This window comes from Canis lupus, chromosome 7 (genome assembly GCF_011100685.1).
Source record: "Canis lupus familiaris isolate Mischka breed German Shepherd chromosome 7, alternate assembly UU_Cfam_GSD_1.0, whole genome shotgun sequence".
Classification (NCBI taxonomy): Eukaryota; Metazoa; Chordata; class Mammalia; order Carnivora; family Canidae; genus Canis; species Canis lupus.
The window spans coordinates 52,439,969-52,452,292 of NC_049228.1; the positions used below are offsets into that span (position 1 = coordinate 52,439,969).

A 12,324-nucleotide genomic window follows, 5' to 3' on the forward strand; every position below is an offset into this window, starting at 1 on the left:
ATCCATGCATACAGTTATATATATATATATATATATATATATATATATATATATATACACACACATAATGAGAGATAGATAGATAGATAGATAGATAGATAGATAGATAGATAGATATATCATTATATTTTCAGGAAGATAAAGCTATAGAAACCAGGATATCAAGAAACAGAACATTGCTGATATCTTAGGAGTGCCCTTGTCCTCCATTCTAGCCTCTAGCCTTCCAAAGATAATTGCCCCCCTGATTTTTAAGAGCATGGGTCAGTTTTGTACTTTATATAAATGGAATTATCCAGTATGTATTCCTTTGTGACTGTCTTCCTTAGCTCAACATTATATTTATAAGTTATATCCACATTGTTTTATGTGGATATAGTGCATTCATTCTCATTGCTATATAGTAGTCCTTTGAGTGAATGTACCATAATATATCTAACCATTGCACTGTTAACGGGCATTTTTATAGTTTCCAGTTTGGGAGTATTAAGAATAGGGTTACTTCTGGCTTCTCCTTAAGATGTAGAAAACGAGAAAGAGCGTAACTCCCCCACTTATAACAAAAATGCTGCACAATCCACAAATTCATTACATTACTTGAACTTGTCAGTGATCTGAGCTTGCAGAACAAATAACTCATCTGAAATCTAAGTAAATACAATTGTGTGCAAGGAAAGAACAGGGATGCCTGGGTGGCTCAGCAGTTGAGTGTCTGCCTTTTGCTCACAGCGTGATCCTGGGATAGGGATCGAGTCCTGTATCAGGCTCCCTGCGGGGAGCCTGCTTCTCCCTCTACCTGGGTCTCTGCCTCTCTCTCATTCTCTCTCTCTCTCTCTCTTTGCCTCTCATGGATAAATAAATAAATCTTTAAAAAAATAAAAGAAGAAGAAGAAGAGATAGAACATAAGCACTTGCTCACCTGGGGCAGATGCTGCCAGACATTGGTTAAGTATTCAGCAAAAAATTCTTACTGAACTGTTAAGGCCAACTGATGAATCTCAAGAGAATATAGAACTCCTGAGGATGCAGATACAATGGAAACTTGCAACCATTTGCAGGCTCTTCTATATGTACCTAACCAGTGATCCGGAAAACAACTGATGAGAGTCCTGAAGAAGTGCCCCCTTGTAGTTCAAGTCTGAAGGAAGTGAACAGCAGCAGGAGCTACAGGAAAGGTATAAAATCCCATCTAGATTCTCCTTGCCTGTTGCCTCTTCAGAATAATAGTCTTAAACCACTAGGAAAAGGCAACCAACACTATCACACTTAGAGCTATGAGTGAAAGCCTCCTGTGTCTGGGGGAGGAGAACATAGGAAAAAACAACTTCTATTCCGGGAAAGGTACAAAGATATGAGGTGGGCCCAGTACTGCCCCCAGGGGTGGGGCAGGAACACAAGAAGACCACAGCCCTGAGACACAGTGCCTTTATAAAACTGAAGTTTAATTATAAGAACTTTGTATACATGCACTCCCCATCACAGGCTAAGAACCATCAAGTTACAGGTAACAATAGAATACTGTTGTGGAGGAACAAGAGCATAAAAAGAAATTCAAGCATAATGTAAAGGGAAGCTCTAAAGTGGCTTCAACATTGAGAAAAATTCTCTGGCAAACCAAAACCCAATCGCAAGACAAGGCAGTATTGAGGTATTGGAAGCATGTGGCCCGTTGAAGGTAACCATAGCAACAACAAATCTTAAATCCAGCTCAACTCCTAATCACATTCATGTATATCCCCAAGCTAAAATTTTAACAGAAGGAAAGGCATACCTATCCTCAAGCATATGGATTACTTACTGTAGCCTCCAGTGTCTACACAAGACATGTCTTTCAACAAAAATTTATAAAGCATATCCCCAAAAAGCAAGGGGGCAAAAAAATGCTGTCCAGAGACAACACAATTAACAGAACTAGATACACATATGACACAGATGTTGGAACTATCAGACATGGAATTCAAAATAACTATAGTTGATACATTAAGCTCTAATGATAAGATGGATAACATGCAATATCAGATGGGCTATTTGAGCAGAGAAATGAAACCTAGAAAGAAGAATCAAATGGAAATGCTAGAAATGAAAACACAGTAACAGACATGAAGAAAGACATTTAAGAGCTCATCAGTCGACTCAACACATTTGAGGAAAGAATCAATGAACTTGAAAACAATAGAATTACCCAAACTGAAACAGAAAACAATAATAATAATAATAATAATAGTAAAAGAAAAGAACATACAAAAGCTACAAGGCACCATCAAAAAGTAGAGCATAGGGATCCCTGGGTGGCTCAGTGGTTTGGAGCCTGCCTTCCTCCCGGGGCGTGATCCTGGAGTCACAGGGTAGGGTCCCACATCGGGCTCCCTGCATGGAGCCTGCTTCTCCCTCTACCTGTGTCTTTGCCTCTCTCTCTCTTTCTGTGTCTCTCATGAATAGATAAATAAAATCTTAAAAAAAAAAAGTAGAGCGTATTTATAACTTGACTCTCAGAAGGTGAAAAGAGACAGAAAATGGGACAGAAAACATACATGGAAAAATAAGAGTTGAGAATTTTCCAAAATTAATGCTGTTTGTGGCACCAATCAAGGGGAAAAAAAACAATAGTAAAACTATAGAAACCAAAGACAAGGAAGTATCTTGAAGGCAGCCAGAGGAAAAAGACATCTTACTTATGAGGAAAAGAAGGTAAAAGCTAAAATAGATTTCTCATCAGAAACTATGCAAACCAAAGGAAAGTCAAATGGCATTTTAAAGTATTTTAAAACGCTGTCAATTTACTATATTCAGAAAAGAAGTCTTTCAAAAATGAATGAGACACAACTACTTTCTCAAAAAAAAAAAAAGAATTCAATGTTAGAAGACCTATATTTGAAGAAAGATCAAAGAAAGTTTTTAAAACTAAGATACCAAAATAAGAAAGAAAGAATAAGATACGAAACAGAAACTGGGATCTATGCAAAATAAAATAAAAAAGGATGAAAATAGAATTAATAAAGGCAAAATAAAATTTTCTTTATTGCTATTTTAATAGCTCTGGAAGATAAACATCTAAAGCAAAAAATAGTAGCAGTTTATTGTGCTTATAGTATTTATAAAAGTAGCATGCATGATAAAAATAATACAAAGGATATAAAAGAGAAATTGGGAGTAACATTCATGTGAATTAAGAGTCTGCTATATTTACCAAAAATACTTAACTCTGTATTTTGTAGGCCCCCTGTACATAGAACAACTGGGTGGCCAGAATATGTTGGTCATGGAGAAGAGGCAGGCAGGCTTCTCATCCACTGGTTGCTCTCAGCACCTAGGCTAGACAAGGCAAAAAACCAATCACCCTTCAGAGTCAAGGCCACAAAGCTCCTTATAAAACAACTCCAAGGAGAAAGGAAAGCCAACTATTTTTATGTATTCCTGCTTTTCTTTAAGCTTTGTCATATTTTTTCAGACACTTGGAGAAAGAGCCCACACTTAGTCTCCTCGCTATAATTCAGCTTCTTTTCTGGGGCCCCAGTTCATGGAGAGAAAGCCTCTCTAGAAATGAAGACTTCAGGCTACATAGACCATGGAAGGGGCAGTTCCCCCGTAGCTTTTTTTTTTTCTTTTCTTGCTTTCTCTTCCACCATACATACCAAGGGAGCCCACTTAGAAGAAAATTTACAACAGAAGCTGGAAATCCAATCTTTCAGGCAACAAAAAGCTGCAAGAAAAGCTCAGGAAGGTAAAATTTGAGAAAGGAATAGTTGCAATTTTGATGGTGTGTCAAATCTGCAACGGCTGAGTGAATTCCGGGAGCTGCCCAGGGCCGCCCAGCCCTAGGGGTGCTGAGCTGAGCTAAAGAGGTTGGCAGGTGGTAACAGAGACGAGCAGGACTACTGTGGGCAGCTTCTCAAGGGAGGCAAGGGGCAGCCTGGGGATATGACACAGACCCAGGCTTACCTCCAGAGCCACCTGCACCATTCTATCACAATCCAATAAAACATGAACCTGGAGAGCCACCATTTGTAAAGCAACAAGCAGCTACCTGTGTAAAATCCAGAGCTAAAACATACAGCAAGAACAAATCCTCCAGCAGCCACCAGCTCAAGACTGGAAAGCAAAAGCTGTTGGCACCATGGAGCTGCTCTGCTAATGCCTATTTTGCACAGGGAGCCTAAGAAGCAACCAAGGGTAAAGAGTCCACACACACAGTCCAAAATTGCCACCAACATGCTTCTGAGGTGGCCCCTAATGTCACTTTCTATGTGTCCAGGAGATGGTCCTGTTACAGTATCACAGGTGAGGGTGAGCTATACTTTCACACACTTTCCTCCACCTCCTAAGACTACATGGTGTTTGTGTCTGCAGGAGGCACATCTCCCAAACACTGAGCCTCAGGACAGAGTGTCACAATGACAAGCAAGCTTCAAAGAACTTCTACATGCAATTCAACAGGTCAGAAGCACTGAAACTGCTAGGAACCCCAGAATGCTGTCTGATTCCATGTCCCTGTCACCAAGAAAAATATCTTCTGCTAAAACAAAACTATTCATCCTTCAATGTCACCATCTTCCTATACCACAAACCCTTTTCTGACCATGTCAGTCAAAACCTAATTCCCTAAAGGGATTTGTCTAACACTTAAATATAACTTTTCACCTAACAAATAGACAAAGATAAAAATATCCAGTCCTGGCAAAATTAAAAGGAAATAAGGCATTTATTTGCACATTGGTACAGTTCTCCAAAGACCAGTTCAGCAATGTCCATAAACTGGAGAATGTATGTAACCCTGGACTTGGAATTTCTCTTCCAGGAATTTCTCCAACACAGACAAGTATAGACATGGATGTTCGTGAAAAGCAAACTCATATTGAGGGTAGGTCTGGAGATACTTCCTAGCTCTGCTTCCTGGAGCTGTCCCTTGGAAGCTCTAAAACCATCTGAATCTCAGTTTTTGTAACCGCAAAATGAGGTTACACACAGGGTTATTATGAAGATTAAATGATACAATGCATGCAATCTGGAACTTAATGAAAACCCCCCAACTTCCCACTTTTGTTATTTTATTGTAATTCAAATATTTTTCAGAAACTTAGAGAGCTACTAATCAGATTTGATCAGAAAGATTATGATTGATCTCTGCAATAGAATTCCCCACAGGATTCTGAAAGAATAAAAGTTCTATATACATATTGAATTTTCAAAAAACAGATTTCAGAAGAACCTCTGTATGTATGTGTGACTCTATGCCCCCATGCACATATGTGACTATGGTGTGTATGGTCTGTCTGGTGTGTATATTTCAATGTGTGTGTGAGTCCTGTGTATATACCTGTGGTGTATGTGTGAGTTTTCTGTGTTTCTCTATAGTATGAGCATGTCTATGAGTTCTGTGTACATATCTTCAGTACATATGTGTGAAATCTGTGGGTGTCTGCAGTATGTGCATATGTGTGTGTATCTCTGGTGCATGTGTGCATGTCTAGGTGTAAATTCTGTGTGTCTGTAGGGTGTGTGGGTCCTTTGTGTGAGTCTTGCCATATGTGTGTCTACAGGGCATATGTGTCTGTGCAGTGCATGAGTTCTGTGTATGTATGTGTGGTGTATCTGCACGCAGATTCAGTGTGTGTCTGTGGGGTGAAAGGAGTGGTACAGGTGTGTGCATGTCTACAGGTTGTGCATGTGCCTGCATATGTAGCCAGTATAAAAATCTGAGCTCTAAAAAAAAAAAAAAAATAGAATCTGAGCTCTGGTACAAGAGAAACCTGAGTTGGGTTTTTGTCCCATCACATAGCAGTTCATCTTGCACAAATTATTCAACTTCTCTGTTTCCAACTTCATTACCCTGAAAAAAAAAAAAAAGGCTATTATGCCCTGTCCATGGACCACGTGAGAATAAGATGATAGAATGCATGGGAAGTACATAGCACTGTGTCCAGCACATAGTAGGTGCTCAGTAAAGTGCAGCAATTTTTCATCATTGTCATACTCAGAGAGATGACTGAATAGATGTTATCTGGGTAACAGGACTATAGTAAAATTTATAATGTTTATTTTGCTTGAATATTTTGCATGCATCTATATTATCTCTGAATAAACCAGTACTGAAAAAGTACCGTACTGAAAAACAGTACTTCCCCTTCTCAACAACAACAACAACAACAACAAAAAACCCTGAGATCTACATCAGTCATCACCACAATACAGGCAAAATACCTCTTAAACCCAGATCCTAGTGCCAAGTATCTCTCTTTCAGAATGCATCTCTCTACTCTTCCCTGAAATTCTCATCTTTATTGTATTATTGTATTTAATCCAGCACTTCTGGATTAAAAGCCCAGGCTGTGATGTTATGTCCAGAAATCCCTGCTTTAAATTCCCATGACACCTGGGATTGGCCAGTTGTTGGAGCAACTGTGTATCTTAATCCCACTAGAATTGATTTTTTAATCAGATTAACTTGTTGTCACTTTGGAAGGTATGATGGTAAAGGGCAGCTCAGTGTTAGTCCCTGTCAGAGTGTGAGACGGGGAAGCCAGGAGTGATGGAGATAAGTCCTTGGCAGAAAGGGATTTTAAAGGTGAGCACCTGACATCATGGGCTGGGGGTAGGGGGCGGGTGACTAGAAGCCCTGCATGAGTAAAGAGGGGGTGGTATGGGAACACGGAAGAAAAAACTCACTTTCTTTATGATTTGGTTTAGGTCACATTCCCCCACAAGGGCAGGGTTCTCATTTAGCACATTTATCTGAATCACCTGGAGAGCTTGCTAGAAATGCAGATTTCAGGCAAGACCCTTGCCTCTCCCCCAAGAGATTCTGGCAAAGGTATGAAGTGTGGCCTGGCTATCTACTTCCCTGGTGAGGACTGGATTAATCACTACAGAGCAATAAGGAAGGTCCTTGGGGTTAAAATCTCACTGTGAAAAATCGATTGCTTGACCACTTTTGCAGCTGTGTGTCTTCAGTTTAGTTACACAACCTCTCTGGGCTATTCATGCCAGGAAATAAGGGTGATGGTCCAGAACAAAATGATGATGAGGCTATAAAGGTTGGATAGTTTCTGCCTAAAGATAAAAGCTGGCTGATGTGAAGCCAAAGCCCAGTTCGTCCATTCTCTGAGAGGGTACAGGGTGCTCTGAGGATGGTTTCTGACCCTAGGGTCGCCTAGCCTGTTTCCCCGGCCTCAGAAGCTTCGCCAACCTTCCTGGTCCTGCAGCTGCTGCCTCCTGCGAGTGTGCTCCACTGCCCCCTGGTGGTCTCATCTGGGAAGGTGAACGGCCTCTTTCCCGGTTGGGCTTTATCCAGGGCCCGAGCAAAGGCACAGCTGCCAGGCCAAAGGTAGAGGACTGAGTGAGCCACTCTGGAGGCTCTGGGAACGGAAATGCTCCCACTACCACTGCCGCCTGCTCGCTGGTGCTCAAACCGTCCCTGTGGAGCGTCGCCACTCTGCATAAGGGTTTTGTGTCCTTCAATGCTTCCCGAGCCTTGAGGCAGGCTCTTGCTGCGAGCAGCACACACAGAAGGGATGGGTCTGGGAGACGTACCTGTTGCCTCTGGAGCTGAAAGAGCTCGGTTTGACCCATGAGGTCATTGCACATGCGGGCAGGACTGCTCAGAATTCTGCACTAAAATAGGTTAAGAAGTCAGCTCTGAGGGCACACCTCGAAGACTCCCAACAGTCACTCAGCTTCAGCAGGAAGAAGGACCCAAAGGCTGAATGAGAACTCTGCACTCCTGGGAAAACCTGACCAAACATCTAAACCTCAGGGCTAGCTGTAAGCAAGGCTGGTCAATGGTCAGAGTGAACCCCCCATCCTGAGAGCCCTGTTGCCACCAGCTTGGCCTTTCTGACCCTTCCTGTTGAAGCCTTAGGCTGCACCACTCCTGAGTCCACCAGCAAGCCCCTTGGCTCTCCACACAATTACACACCCTGCCCTGTACCCCATTTCCCTAGGCACGTACCCCTAAGCTGGGCCTGTGGGCAGGATGAAGCCCCTATTTGCACCTTCCCGAGTCACCTTGGTGACTTGGTTATCCAATTCTTTAGTGACCCTATTGGTGTCAGATGGAGGCTACAGGGATTTGAGGGTAGCTAGTGACAGAGGCCACAGAGATCTGGGTGCCATCCTTTAGCTGAAAACATACTACCTGGACGTGGTCTGACCACAGGGAGCAGGCGTTCAGGATAGCTGTCACGTGCCCCTGCATTCAGGGACACCCTCTATGGACTGAGGACTGGCTCATTTCACAGTCCGTGATCCCTACCTGGGTGTCTGTGAGGACAGAGGGGCACCCAGAGCTGGTCATCTCACACAACCAGCCCCAGACAGTGTGGTGAGAGAAGGAAGGCTGGGGCTTCACGTGGCCCTCATGAGCATGAGGGAATGAACTAGATACTGCTCAGGAAGCCCACTCTTCTTCCCATTAGCAGGCTCTGGAAGGGCAGGTTAGAGCTGGTCATCTTTAATGAGAAGATGTGTAGGGACCCATGACAGCATGAAGCTTGTGTTATAAACATGAAGTCTAACCTTTGCTGTCATCCTTGTGCTAGAAGTGATCTCAGAGCTGCAATCACCTTCCTTCCCCCACAGGAGTTCCTAGACATTCACCAACCGAAGACTACTTGCCCTGTTCCTCGGTGTTCTCCCCTAGAAACAAGCCCCCACACTGTCCCAATTTAAACAGATAAATAAATCTGTTTCCTTGTCTTTGTAAATAAAAATTACAAAGACAAGGAAAATGAATGCATCACATTTCTATAATGGATTAGGCCTACATAAATTGATTGTAGTATAATTCATCCCACTTAACTCTTGCAGCAACACAGATGAAGTAGGGCTATACCCAGTTTTAGAGACAAAGAGACAAGGGCTCAGCGAGGCCAAACTAGGATGTGGCAAAAGCTAGATCTGACCCCTTTACTCTGTAAGTTCCTGGTCTTGGTGCTTTGTCTACAATTCCCACTGCTGGCCTGAGAATTCTTCCCACTCCAGGACTGGCACCATTTCCCCTCTGCTCTTTTATTCTGGCCTGTATTAATGCCATCAACACTTCCAACTGCCTGATGTCTGGCTGGCTTCTTCCTCACAAATTCTCGCTTTCCACCAAGCATGCCTTATAGTTGCAGTTGGGCTCTGCTCAAAAGGAAGCTGGTGTCCACAGAGGAAGGAGTGTTTGCCTCAGGCTGCTCAGATGGCACATTCCATACCCACAGCTCCATCTGCCCCAAGAGAAGTCAGCTCATGGCATTTCTCCTGTTCTGACCTCCCCCCCACAGCCCCATGCATACACTGCTCATGACATAGCCGTTCCTGCCTTCACAGGACCAGTCCCTGGCGTTCAGGGCTCACTGCTTCCTCCCTCCACCCACTACATCCTGCTTTCAACCTTTGTCATGTTGAAAACATCCTGAACAGTTACAGGAGAGCTTGGCAATATTTTCCTCACTTGACCTTAGACCACCTCTCTCCTCGCTTCCCTCCATCTCTGTTCCTTCCTGGTCCTGCTAACCTGTGACAAGGCCCGGGCCTGGCTTTCTTCTCTGTCTATACTCACTGGCTCAGGGATGTCATCTGGCTCCAGGGACTTCCAATACCAAATATATATCCTGAAGACTCCTGTTTCTACTACATACGAGCTCTTCAGTTTGATGTTATATCAAAGGTAACGTGGATGCCTTATTTCGTTCAGGCTGCTATAACACAATACCACAGACTGGGTCGTTCATAAACAACAGAAATGTATTGCTCACAGTCCTAGAGGCTGGAAGTCTGAGATCAAGGCACCAGCAGCTTGGGTATTTAACAAGGGTGCACCCCCTGGCTCATAGATGGCTGTCTTTCTGCCATCTCCCCACATGGTGAAGGGACTGGGAAGCTCTCTGGAGTCTCTTTCATAAGAGCACTAAATCCATTCATGAGGGCTCTGCCCTCCTGACCTAATCACCCCCCAAATGCTCCACTTCCCAATGCCATCACTCTGGGGATTAAAATTTTAACATATGAATTTTGAAGGGGACACAAATATTCAGTCCATTGCAATAGATAAGACCAAACTTCATTTCTCTTCACACCTGATGTTTCCTCAGTCTCCTGGCATCTCAGTAGAGACAGCTGCTAGCTGTCTTCTAGCAGCTCAGGCCATGGAGTTAACCCCAGCTCTCCTTTCCTTTCCCACCCTCCTCCAGTTTGCCAGGAAATCCTGTCGGCCCTACTGTCAGTATGTCTCTAAAATGCACCACTCCTCCTCGCCACTGCCCCATCCGCTCACAACCCCACGCATCCTACCTGGATCATTGCAGTTGCCCCTGACACATCTCCCTGCTGGTGCCTACGTCCTCAAAACCACAACACCCTCGGCTCACATGTTTGAGTTTTCTCACCCACACACAGCAGGAGCCAGCACACCTTGGCCCTCCCAGTAGATGCCATGCACCCCAGCCCACCCTCGACCCTACTGCTCATGTCTGTCCTGGACTGATTACAAGCAGCACGTCTTTCACTATCAGAAGGTGCCAGCTGGACAATATATTATATGTTGTCCTCTCCCCATGCACTTGCCTGATCCAGATCTTGCTCCTGTGTGCCCTCCATCCTACTTCCCTCCCTTGGGCCTCATTATCTCTCCCCCTATGTCTTCTGTCTCTATCTGGAACACTCTCTCTTCCCAAATAATCTTATGCCTCCTTCCCCAATACCTCCAGTTGTTCAGATGTCACCGTGAACAACTGTAATGCTTCCCCACAGCCTCCTCTCAGGACAAGAGCCTGGTCTACTCTACTGTCATACCCTGCCACATCCTTCCTTAGGGCAGGTATCCCCACCTGGCAGCTACATTTCTTTTTTCTTTTTTTTTAAGATTTAATTTATTTATTCATGAGAGACCCACAGAGAAAGAAAAAGAGGCACAGACACAGGCAGAAGGAGAAGCAGGCTCCATTCCATGCAGGGAGCCCGACGTGGGACTCCATCCTGGGTCTCCAGGACCACACCCTGGGCTGAAAGCGGCGCTAAACAGCTGAGCTACCCAGGCTGCCCTACATTTCATTCTTACTCCCCTCACTGGAAGGCAAGCTTCCCAAGCCCAGGGTTTTGTCTTTCTGCTCCTGGCTTCACCTCTAGGACCTGGAACACTCTTGGCACATGGGAGGCGCTCATTAAGTTTTCATTACAAGAATGAACAAATGGATGGATGGATAGATGTTTAAGTTCAAGAAAAGTCACCAAATGTGGAGCTTTTTGCTTCCTGCATCTACCTGAAAACCTGTTACATCTAATTATAAAGCACACAGAGGGCAGCTTCGATCAATGTAAACCAAATACACGTTAGAAATAACTCACATACTGGTCTGAGGTTCAGAATATGTGGCACCGATTTGGACTGCATCACTGAGGCAAGCCTCAGGACTCTCCTGACCCTCAGCTTTATTTTTAGAATAAAATAATGTCTATAATTGTTTCTGGCACCAATATTCTACATGTTAGGTCCCAGAAAAGTGACAGCACAAAAGAGCAAAGTAAATAAACAGAATCATCAGGAAAGTGAATGTTGTGCTGCCTTCTCTCACCTTCTGCTGTGGACACCCATCTCAAAAGGTGTTAGCCAATGTGTGCCTGCTCTGGAAGCTCTAGGACCAGCAGAGACACCTGAGCAAGGAACACTAAGGTCAATGACCTTTAGTGTGCTGCCCTCCCCAGAGAGCACTAACCTATAAATATTTATGGGGCATTGACCTTATCTGTAAGCAATATGCATCAACCTATTCAGGTGTATTAGCCACTCACTATACTCACCTAAAGCTGTCACCTTAAAAACAGTAAACAGAGGAAATGCACTTGGGGGAGCAGAGAACACAAAATGACCTGTCTGGGGGCATGATTTCTCAAAATGCATAGGTACCATATGTCATAGGGTAAGGGCCAGGGCAGAAGAGAGAAGAAAGAGATGTCTCCATGACGCCCATCTAGTGTCACATCCGTCTCCATCCTGGGTGTCTGGAGGCCCGACCTGGTTCTCTGCTCTCAGAAACTTTACAAGGAATCTTAGGCCAAGGAATGAGGAAGATTATTTGTTCTATAAAATATTTTCCTTAACAGATCATTAGCATCCCTTTGAATTAGCAAGTATGTTTGGGTGTTTATAGCTCATTTATTATATTTATTCCTAGGTATGTTGGGTAGTGGGGGAGTGTTGGGTTATAGGAAGACAGAGATCCTAAAAGATCATCAGAAATAAAATTGAATCATCTCAGAATTAATTCGCAACTTAAAGAAAGATTATCAATTTATCCACAAAAGAAAAAAATCAGTCTACACAGAACTTTTGGAAAGGGAACAAACTGA

At 43.7% G+C, this 12,324-nt stretch overlaps 2 long non-coding RNA genes across 4 annotated transcripts in view; both read right to left on the reverse strand.

Annotated features, from left to right (window-relative positions):
* LOC111096770 overlaps positions 1-12,324 on the reverse strand; it is a 331,553-nt gene that overhangs the window by 122,168 nt on the left and 197,061 nt on the right. The gene's annotated exons all lie outside the window — the stretch shown is intronic.
* The window catches only part of LOC111096767, a 43,093-nt gene continuing 33,931 nt past the window's right edge, over positions 3,163-12,324 (reverse strand). For all 3 annotated transcript variants that reach the window (XR_005362497.1, XR_005362496.1, XR_005362495.1), the window contains exons 3-4: positions 5,748-5,827; positions 3,163-3,312 (exon numbers count right to left, since the gene is read on the reverse strand). This is a non-coding gene — a long non-coding RNA (uncharacterized LOC111096767). The remainder of the gene's footprint in view (positions 3,313-5,747; positions 5,828-12,324) is intronic.